An 11,094-nucleotide genomic window follows, 5' to 3' on the forward strand; every position below is an offset into this window, starting at 1 on the left:
CAGTACACAGAATGGTGATGGAGTGGAGACAGAACAGGTCCCCAATGTTTAGCCATAATCAGTGGGCAATGAGAGATCCTGTCAATCGAGTAATCCACAATGCTCAGGAGAGGTCAAATAACAGATAAATTCTCATTCTATTGGTAGATAGGAAGGAAACAGAGTTCCAAATTAAAAACTTTCTCATTATCGGAAAAATTATTCATAAAGATCCAGGCCAGTAGGAATGATAAAAAAGAAAGGATTTTAAATCCTAAATCAGAACTAATCTCTATGTTAAAGCATTCAATGTTTTCAATAGATATCTTATTGATCTGCATCATTCCAGCCATCTATAAATTATAACTTTCACTTTTCATAAATGTGTATATCGGGAACAACAGTGAAATTTTACCCTAATGGTCGACAGTGAAATCTTACCTACAGGAACAACAGTGAAATCCTACTTTCATGGACAACAGTGAAATCTTACCTACAGGAACAACAGTGAAATCCTACCTTCATTGACAACAGTGAAATCCTACCTTCATTGACAACAGTGAAATCCTACCTTCATGGACAACAGTGAAATCTTACCTTCATGGACAACAGTGAAATCCTACCTTCATGGACAACAGTGAAATCCTACCTACAGGAACAACAGTGAAATCTTACCTACAGGAACAACAGTGAAATCTTACCTACAGGAACAACAGTGAAATCCTACCTTCAGGGACAACAGTGAAATCTTACCTACAGGAACAACAGTGAAATCCTACCTTCATGAACAACAGTGAAATCCTGCCTTCAGGGACAACAGTGAAATCTTACCTTCAGGGACAACAGTGAAATCCTAGCTTCATGGACAACAGTGAAATTTTACCTTCATGGACAACAGTGAAATCTTACCTTCAGGGACAACAGTGAAATCCTACCTTCATGGACAACAGTGAAATCTTACCTTCATGGACAACAGTGAAATCTTACCTTCAGGGACAACAGTGAAATCTTACCTACAGGAACAACAGTGAAATCTTTCCTACAGGAACAACAGTGAAATCTTACCTACAGGAACAACAGTGAAATCCTACATTCATGGACAACAGTGAAATCTTACCTTCAGGGACAACTGTGAAATCCTACCTTCATGAACAACAGTGAAATCCTACCTTCAGGGACAACAGTGAAATCTTACCTTCAGGGACAACAGTGAAATCTTACCTTCATGGACAACAGTGAAATCTTACCTTCATGGACAACAGTGAAATCATACCTTCAGAGATGACAGTGAAATCTTATCTACAGGAACAATAGTGAAATCCTACCTTCAGGGACAACAGTGAAATCTTACCTTCAGGGACAACAGTGAAATCTTACATTCAGGGACAACTGTGAAATCCTACCTTCATGAACAACAGTGAAATCATACCTTCAGGAACAACAGTGAAATCTTACCTTCATGGACAACAGTGAAATCTTACCTTCAGGGACAACAGTGAAATCTTACATTCAGGGACAACTGTGAAATCCTACCTTCATGAACAACAGTGAAATCTTACCTTCAGGGACAACAGTGAAATCTTACCTACAGGAACAACAGTGAAATCCTACCTACAGGAACAACAGTGAAATCCTACCTTCAGGAACAACAGTGAAATCCTGCCTTCAGGGACAACAGTGAAATCTTACCTCCATGGACAATAGTGAAATCCTGCCTTCAGGGACAACAGTTAAATCCTACCTTCAGGGACAACAGTGAAATCTTACCTACAGGAACAACAGTGAAATCCTACCTACAGGAACAACAGTGAAATCCTACCTTCAGGAACAACAGTGAAATCCTACTTTCATGGACAACAGTGAAATCTTACCTTCATGGCCAACAGTGAAATCTTACCTTCAGGGACAACAGTGAAATCCTACATTCATGGACAACAGTGAAATCTTACCTTCAGGGACAACAGTGAAATCTTACCTACAGGAACAACAGTGAAATCCTACCTTCAGGGACAACAGTGAAATCATACCTTCATGAACAACAGTGAAATTTTACCTTCATGGACAACAGTGAAATCTTACCTTCAGGGACAACAGTGAAATCTTACCTTCATGGACAACAGTGAAATCCTACCTTCAGGAACAACAGTGAAATCTTACCTTCATGGACAACAGTGAAATCTTACCTTCATGGTCAACAGTGAAATCTTACCTTCATGGCCAACAGTGAAATCTTATCTACAGGAACAACAGTGAAATCCTACCTTCATGGACAACAGTGAAATCTTATCTACAGGAACAACAGTGAAATCCTACCATCATGGACAACAGTGAAATCATACCTTCATGAACAACAGTGAAATTTTACCTTCATGGACAACAGTGAAATCTTACCTTCAGGGACAACAGTGAAATCTTACCTTCATGAACAACAGTGAAATCTTACCTTCATGAAGAACAGTGAAATCTTACCTTCATGGAAAACAGTGAAATCATACCTTCAGGGACAACAGTGAAATCATACCTTCTTTAAAATATCAAACATGCAATGTCAACTAATGTAAAATTTAAAAAAAAAAGAAATTTCAGTTATGATATTACAGATTTATTCAGTATTCAATCTTGACATTAATATTAACACAAACCTTTGTTGAGAACATTCCATCAGATTTTCAAACATAAGGTTCTATTAGGATCCCAGTGTATATGATTCCATTCCCAGTAGCACACACCATCACACTCAAATCAATGTCAACACACAAGGTCAAGGTCAAACAAGATACACAACAAAATCTGTGCTACAAACTGTTACATATTTTCTTGTTTTACCAACTTGAATATGTTCCAAATTACTGGATGGACAGATTCACAGATACTGTCCAGCACTTCAGCATCAGAGCAAGGCCAAGGCACCTTAACCAAAGGTCAAGGTCAGATAAACACAAGGTCAAAACACGTTTGCAGCAATCAAATTTCAAGGTCATTCTGTTTAAGCTGTCAAAGTTGGCAACAAGCCTATGATGTTGCTAGCAGACACATCCAGCCACAACTACAGACATGTGATGTAAAGGTTCATTTCCAGCCACAGGGTATATCGAGATCTTGTGTCGGTGCCCAGTGTAGAAAATACCTTGTATTGATCTCAGCCAGCATGTAACAACTACAAACATTTTATTCAAAGCCTCCACAGCTTTAGATCAATAATTTTTTTTTTTTTAAATCTAGAAATTTCCAATAAAATTCCAAACAGTTTTATTTTTTGTTTGTAAAATCAGTTTGAAAGTCAAACAAAGCATATAAATGTTTAAACAACACCTTTGGATAGCAAACATGAAATAATTATTATTTTCAATTTATTTGATTAAGCTGACAATGCTTGGTTAAATGTTTCCGCTGGCATAAGTTCTCATGATCTGGGAGCAGCGACAGATTGTATGGGGTGACATTATATCATTTGTCTCTAAATTTCTCTAGTAATTGTATGTTAATAACAGTTCATTATGACATGGTAACAAAGCCACTGTCAAGGTGGCCTGGTCGTGATAATGACTTGTAATACATAATTTAACAATCCCTATTGTCAAATTAAAGGAACACAGCTAATTTCTATAATTGTTGTAGGCTATTGTTTCAATAATTATCAGAACAAACAAAGTTGGCTAACTCTGACGTGTCGAACTTATAACAGTTTCCCCGAGTTTTTAGAACAAACAAGAGTTGGCTAACTTTGACGTGTCAAACTCAAAACAATTTCCAGAGATTTTTAGAACAAACAAGAGCTGGCTAATTCTGATGTGTCAAACTATAAGTTTCCCAAGATTTTAGAACAAACAAAGTGGCTAATTCTAATTTGTCAATGTCTTTTTAACAAAACATTTATACTAAAATAATGATGCTGAACTTGAATGTTCATATCCAGATATCTTTACTTTTTTAACCACAATTGTCCTATTTATCCTGTAATAAGCCCCGAGGACCAACACATAACTTATTACTCAAAGTCTGGGAGTGGGCTTATTACTGGTTAATAAAATACAATGCAGCATAGACATATGGGTTAGGGTTTTACTAGACATCGGCTGTCATCAAATGAAAAGGGTACCAGCATGTCAGGTTTTATATCATTCTAAAGTCAGCTAAAATGGTTAAACTATGTATCAATTGAGATTTATTGGTTCTCTTTAGGGAAACACCAGGCTATCATGTGGTTACTTCCCACAAGATGCCAATTATAATTTGTACAGCTGGATAGATAGAATAACAATGTATTGGGATATTACTTGTAACACTGAAGGATCCAAGTAATTCTCAACTTCTCAATGACAATATGTTCTAACTTGAAACCACAAACTTAGTAACATGATTAATACAATTTCTACTCTTAGTAACCTGATACATAAATTCTTACCCTTAGTAACCTGATATATAAATTCCTACCCTTAGTAACCTGATATATAAATTCTTACCCTTAGTAACCTGATATATAAATTCCTACCCTTAGTAACCTGATATATAAATTCCTACCCTTAGTAACCTGATATATAAATTCTTACCCTTAGTAACCTGATATTTAAATTCCTACCCTTAGTAACCTGATATATAAATTCTTACCCTTAGTAACCTGATATATAAATTCCTACCCTTAGTAACCTGATATATAAACTCCTACCCTTAGTAATCTGATATATAAATTCCTACCCTTAGTAACCTGATATATAAATTCTTACCCTTAGTAACCTGATACCTCAATTTCTACCCTTAGTAACCTGATATCCAAATTCATACCTTTAGTAACCTGATATATAAACTCCTACCCTTAGTAACCTGATACATAAATTCCTACCCTTAGTAACTTGATATATAAACTCCTACCCTTAGTAACATGATATATAAACTCCTACCCTTAGTAACATGATATATAAATTCCTACCCTTAGAAACCTGATATATAAATTCCTACCCTTAGTAACTTGATATATAAATTCCTACCCTTAGTAACCTGATATATAAATTCCTACCCTTAGTAACTTGATATTTAAATTCCTACCCTTAGTAACCTGATATATAAATTCCTACCCTTAGTAACTTGATATTTAAATTCCTACCCTTAGTAACCTGATATATAAATTCCTACCCTTAGTAACCTGATATATAAATTCCTACCCTATCCTGCTGTTATTTATATCATCATCAGCTTTACTTTAATTTACAAAGGACTGTAGCAGCTGGACACTATTCAGTTGTTTTGTGGATGTAAATGTGCACCAAAGCCCAACATGGCTGGTGTGGCTTATAAAAATGTGCAGTTGGGATGGGCCTCCATACTAACTAGTATAATTATAAATATTCATACAAACATGTCTATGAACATTTTTGTTAAAAAACACCCATATGTTTGTGAGTGAATGTAATACACAGTGTTTACCTTCAACACTTTGTAACAAAGATCTAATAGACAGGGATTTTAAGGATCAGAAAGTTTAACAAAAGTCGGGCCGACTTTGCCCAATGGCAGCATGTCTACCTGACACTGTACTCTATAGTGTTGATTCTAGAATTTGTGTATATAAAGGATAAATTTCTAAACTACAATTGAGAACATTTACAAGTATTTTATGGCCTTAGAAAAAAATGCAGCTTAAATAAAAAAAGACTGCTTACAGAATTATTTCAAAGTTAAAGAAAAAACAAATTGAAAATACTGTAAATAAACTAATCAAGAGGTATCAAAAAGTTAAAAAAAAAATGACAGTTTATAAAAATATTCTTGGATTAGGTAAAAACCTGAGCCTCGTACAGTAAGTTCTGGGTAGGATGAGTTAACATTTTAGTCTAATTCTTGGATTAGGTAAAAACCTGAGCCTCGTACAGTAAGTTCTGGGTAGGATGAGTTAACATTTTAGTCTAATTCTTGGATTAGGTAATAACCTGAGCCTCGTACAGTAAGTTCTGGGTAGGATGAGTTAACATTTTAGTCTAATTCTTAGATTAGGTAAAAACATGAGCCTCGTACAGTAAGTTCTGGGTAGGATGAGTTAACATTTTAGTCTATTTATTACTGTACTGCCTACCTGGTGTCAATCGACAAGCTTCTATAAAATTATATTGGATCATACAACACACGATATTTCTGAGAAAATTAGTTTGATGAAAATAAGATCACTTGATTTAACAATCTTTTATAGGAAAAATATTAAAATCCCTGATTTAATGTCATACATCAGTCACCGGTGACGATCACCAGGATAAATTAAGCCGATTTTTGTTTCAAATCATCAACTACATTACATATGTACTTCAATGCATTACATAATGATTCTGTTTAAATGTCAGAAAAAAAAATCTACAAATATTGGAGACATATAAAAGAAAATAGATGGTCTGAGAATAATTCTGAAATACTATGACAATATTTTTTATTTTTTACCTCCAATTCTAAAGAGTGTGGCTTGTGCCGAGCCAAATCACCATCAAGTGTGACGTTACCTCTTAATTTACCACACGTTGTTTGTACGTAAATGTAACACCTTTTTTTACAATGCTTTGCTATATGTTACATGTTTGAAAAGGAACAAGTGACAAGAAGAGTTGTTGATATCACAGGAATAGGTAGAGATTTAGAGACGTGAACAAACATTTTACGGTTCATAAATTCAAAACTGAACGTCATAAAACGACAATAACAATAAAAACATTAAGTAAATGTAAGTACAAGAACATAACATTGTGTACTTAAACTCAGAGATTCTAAAAAATGCATCAGGAATTTAATAAGGGTAATTTAAAAAACTGTCTTGAGAGGACACTCATGTCTATGATAGAACCTGCCTGGAGAGGTCATCCCTACTGTGTGTATTAAACCCTATATTGAGAAACCACCTGTTTTGTTTATAACACTACAGAACCTCTACTGTCCATAACCTTGAAAGACCACCTTTCCTGTCTATAGTAGGATTTATCTGGAGAGATTATCCTTTCTGTGACAGTAGAATATACATGCCTTCTGATTTGAGAGACCATCCACTCTGACTATTTTAGAAGCTGTCTTGAAAGACAACATTTCTGTTGATAGTAGAACAAGCTTCTTCAAAAGACATCCATTTTGTGTACAATAGTACCTGTCTAATGAGACCACCTCTTCTGTTTAAGAAGAACCTGTTTTGAGAAACCAATTACCCTTTTGTTAATGTCTATAATCCAGTATGTAAAACCTGCCTTGAAAGACCATCCCTTCCTTCTATAGTAGAAAGTGTCTATAGAGACCATCCCTTACATTTAAAGTAAAACCTGTCTTGAGAAACCATCTGTTCTGTCTATAACAATGCAGAATCTCTACCTACTTGGCAGACACACCCTACTGCTTATAACTGAACCTGACTTGAAAGTCCACCCATAGAGTCTATAGCTGAACTTGACTTGAGAGACCATCCCTAGAGACTATAGCTGAACCTGACTTGACAGACCATCCTTAGAGACTATAGCTGAACCTGACTTGACAGACCATCCTTAGAGACTATAGCTGAACCTGACTTGACAGACCATCCTTAGAGACTATAGATGAACCTGACTTGACAGACCATCCCTAGAGACTATAGCTTAACCTGACTTGACAGACCATCCCTAGAGACTATAGCTTAACCTGACTTGACAGACCATCTCTAGAGACTATAGCTGAACCTGACTTGACAGACCATCCCTAGAGACTATAGCTGAACCTGACTTGAGCGACCATCTCTAGAGACTATAGCTGAACCTGACTTGAGAGACTACTCTACTGTGTACCTGAGTTGGTTTACTATATATCTAAATATATATACCTCGGGTAGGTTCTTATTTCTCAGACTGTAATCCATTTAGATATCAAAACATTACAGAGGATTAGGAACAGTCACACTTGTGTAAACCAATATTAAAACATTCAGAAGACTCAGATATGTGTATAAATTGTAAGCATAGCTTAAACGTTTGTTGATAAGAAGATTGTCTATCACAAAGTAAATTCATAAACGCATTATTTCCAGAAACATTCACTTGGAAGTCTATTCACAAATTACAACTTTATTCATAAGTATTCAGTCATAATCATGTCAAGATATAGGATTCTTTTTACAAGTAATTACATAAATTTTGGATTTTTACATGTAAAACAAAATTCATGCTACCATACAAATTAATTTCATCATTCTTTATTAACAGGTTTTACGCTCACTATTATCACCTTTAGGCCTTTAAAATCGATCAACAAACAACTCTATAAATACATACTCGAACAGTGACCTTGACCCTACTTTTTGTCTTTAGACCTTGAAACTGGATCAGTTTCTAAAAATACAGGCTGCTGTTGTGACTGTGACAGGTACTTGTAATATAAAGGGGAAATAGACAGGTGGTAGTTATAGACAGGTGATAGTTATAAACAGGAGGTAGTTATAGACAGGACGTAGCTATAGACAGGTGGTTGATATAGACAGGACGTAGCTATAGACAGGTGATAGTTATATACAGGTGGTTGATATAAACAGGTGTTAGTTATAGACAGGTGGTAGATACAGACAGGTGGTCAATAGCGACAGGAGGTAGTTATATACAGGAAGTAGATATAGACAGGAGGTAGATATAGACAGGTGGTTGATATAGACAGGACGTAGCTATAGACAGGTGATAGTTATATACAGGTGGTTGATATAAACAGGTGGTTGGTATAGACAGGTGGTAGATATAGACAGGATGTAGCTATAGACAGGTATAGTTATATACAGGTGGTTTATATAAACAGGTGGTTGATATAGACAGATGGTTGGTATAGACAGGTGTTAGTTATAGACAGGTGGTAGATACAGACAGGTGGTCAATAAAGACAGGAGGTAGTTATATACAGGAAGTAGATATAGACAGGTGGTAGATATAGACAGGTGGTTGGTATAGACAGGTGGTAGATATAGACAGGACGTAGCTATAGACAGGTGGTTGTTATAGACAAGTGGTTGATATAGACAGGTCGTTGATATAGACAGGTGGTTGGTATAGACCGGTGGTTGATATAGACAGGTGGTAATGGTATAGACAGGTGGTTGGTATAGACAAGTGGTTGATATTGACAGGTGGTTGGTATAGACAGGTGGTTGGTATTGACAGGTGGTTGGTATAGACAGGTGGTTGATATAGACAGGTGGTTGATATAGACTAGTGGTTGATATAGACAGGTGGTTGATATAGACAGGTGGTTGGTATAGACAGGTGGTTGGTATAGACAGGTGGTTGATATAGACAGGTGGTTGGTATTAACAGGTGGTTGGTATAGATAGGTGGTTGATATAGACAGGTGGTTGGTATTGACAGGTGGTTGGTATAGACAGGTGGTTGATATAGACAGGTGGTTGGTATTGACAGGTGGTTGGTATAGACAAGTGGTTGATATAGACAGGTGGTTGTTATATACAGGTGGTAATTATAGATTAGTGTACAGCTTATGTCCTTTTAAACATTAAAGGTAATGATATTTTGAGGTTTGTTTTTCCATCAACAAGTTATTAATATCAGACAGAATTCTATGACTGGAGAAACTGTTTGCTGTTTAAAGTTACCAATAATGAATGAGAGCCAGTGGATCATTCCAATGTAGATATAAAATGGAATCACCTGACCATATCCCATCTTTACACTATATTTAAAGGTAACACATCTAAATTCTTCACAGCTTAAACATCAATTTAGAACGCAATATACATTACTTATGTAGATCTATATCATCATCTGCGTTAATAGTCAGTTTATGTATATTATTTTTATCTTTCTTGTGAATTTACGTACATTACAATTTGTACATATATATGAAAACGTTATAGGAGGGGAAAAAAGCTATGCTTTTCAAGCAGGAAAGATCCTAAACAATGTAACAGATCAGTAGATGACTACACTTAGATCTGGGTTTGTCCTGATTCAAATTGGCAACAAGTTCGAAGACCATCGTCGTGATGATCAGTTTCGACACTGGGACAGAATTGTTTACATCATGCAAAAAAAACCAACATCGTTTTATACCTGGTAAGGTTATAGAAACTATAACAATCTTTTACAATTGTCCCCATAACTGTAGGAGAATTATATAAATACATTCGCCGACACATTTTAAGCCTATAGTTATTTAACATTTTGTGTACTTACCTTCAGAAATGTCAAGCTCTGAAAAGGCCGTCTATATCCCATCGAACAATATAAACACATGTAATTCCGCGCCACAAAACAAGTATTGCATGGGGCTTTTTCACATGGTCCATACACACAAAATATTTCCGACACTATTGAAAACAGAGCGTAGTAATTAGTTCTCATACACTGTAGACATAATCCAACATATTGTGTTGTTTCTGTTGTCGATAACATACACAACACAGCCTGGCGAATACACCGAAAGTCAGTATTACGAAAATCTTCTTCATAAGTCGACCAAGCATGAAATGTCAATGTACATCTCACAAAGAAGGACTCGTCCAGTCGAAAATTGGACTGAGGCAAGAAACGAAAGTTAGACATACATACACCTACCCAGGTTAGTTATTGGTATATATATCTACCTCTGTACACCTGCACGAGACTGTCAACTACACAACGAAACAAACCGTCACGGCTGAATGATTTTCAATATACTCCTACAAAATTTGCCCTGGTAGTAAAAAATGGAAAGCTGACCTATCTACACAGCATTGTTAGCTTCATCAAATATTTTGAGGAAATATGACAGCGTATATTCATTTATTTTTCTATACATTTAAATTCATTTTCAAACTTTTAAAACATTTTTAATTCAGTGGGTTTTTTTTTTAAGTTGATGTATCAGACACCAATAACAGTTTTGACGGTTTTTTTCATGGAGAGCAGCACAGACAGTAGACATACCCAAGTCCACGTGAACAATAACGGATATTTCAAATTATGATGTGTACAGATGTGTTTGTGTTATGTATTGTGAAAACACTATTTGAAAAATTTATACACAGAGAAGATAAGTTATTATAAAAGTTTGTAATCTGCTTTTCGTGACTGCAATATCACATGTTCAAGAAGAGAAAAGAATCAGAAATTATCTAAGGAAGGTTTGGCTGACATGCTAGTATTTAAA

This window comes from Ylistrum balloti, unplaced genomic scaffold (genome assembly GCF_031769215.1).
Source record: "Ylistrum balloti isolate Yb309-2 unplaced genomic scaffold, AGI_CSIRO_Ybal_v1 Utg370732, whole genome shotgun sequence".
In the NCBI taxonomy this organism is placed as follows: Eukaryota; Metazoa; Mollusca; class Bivalvia; order Pectinida; family Pectinidae; genus Ylistrum; species Ylistrum balloti.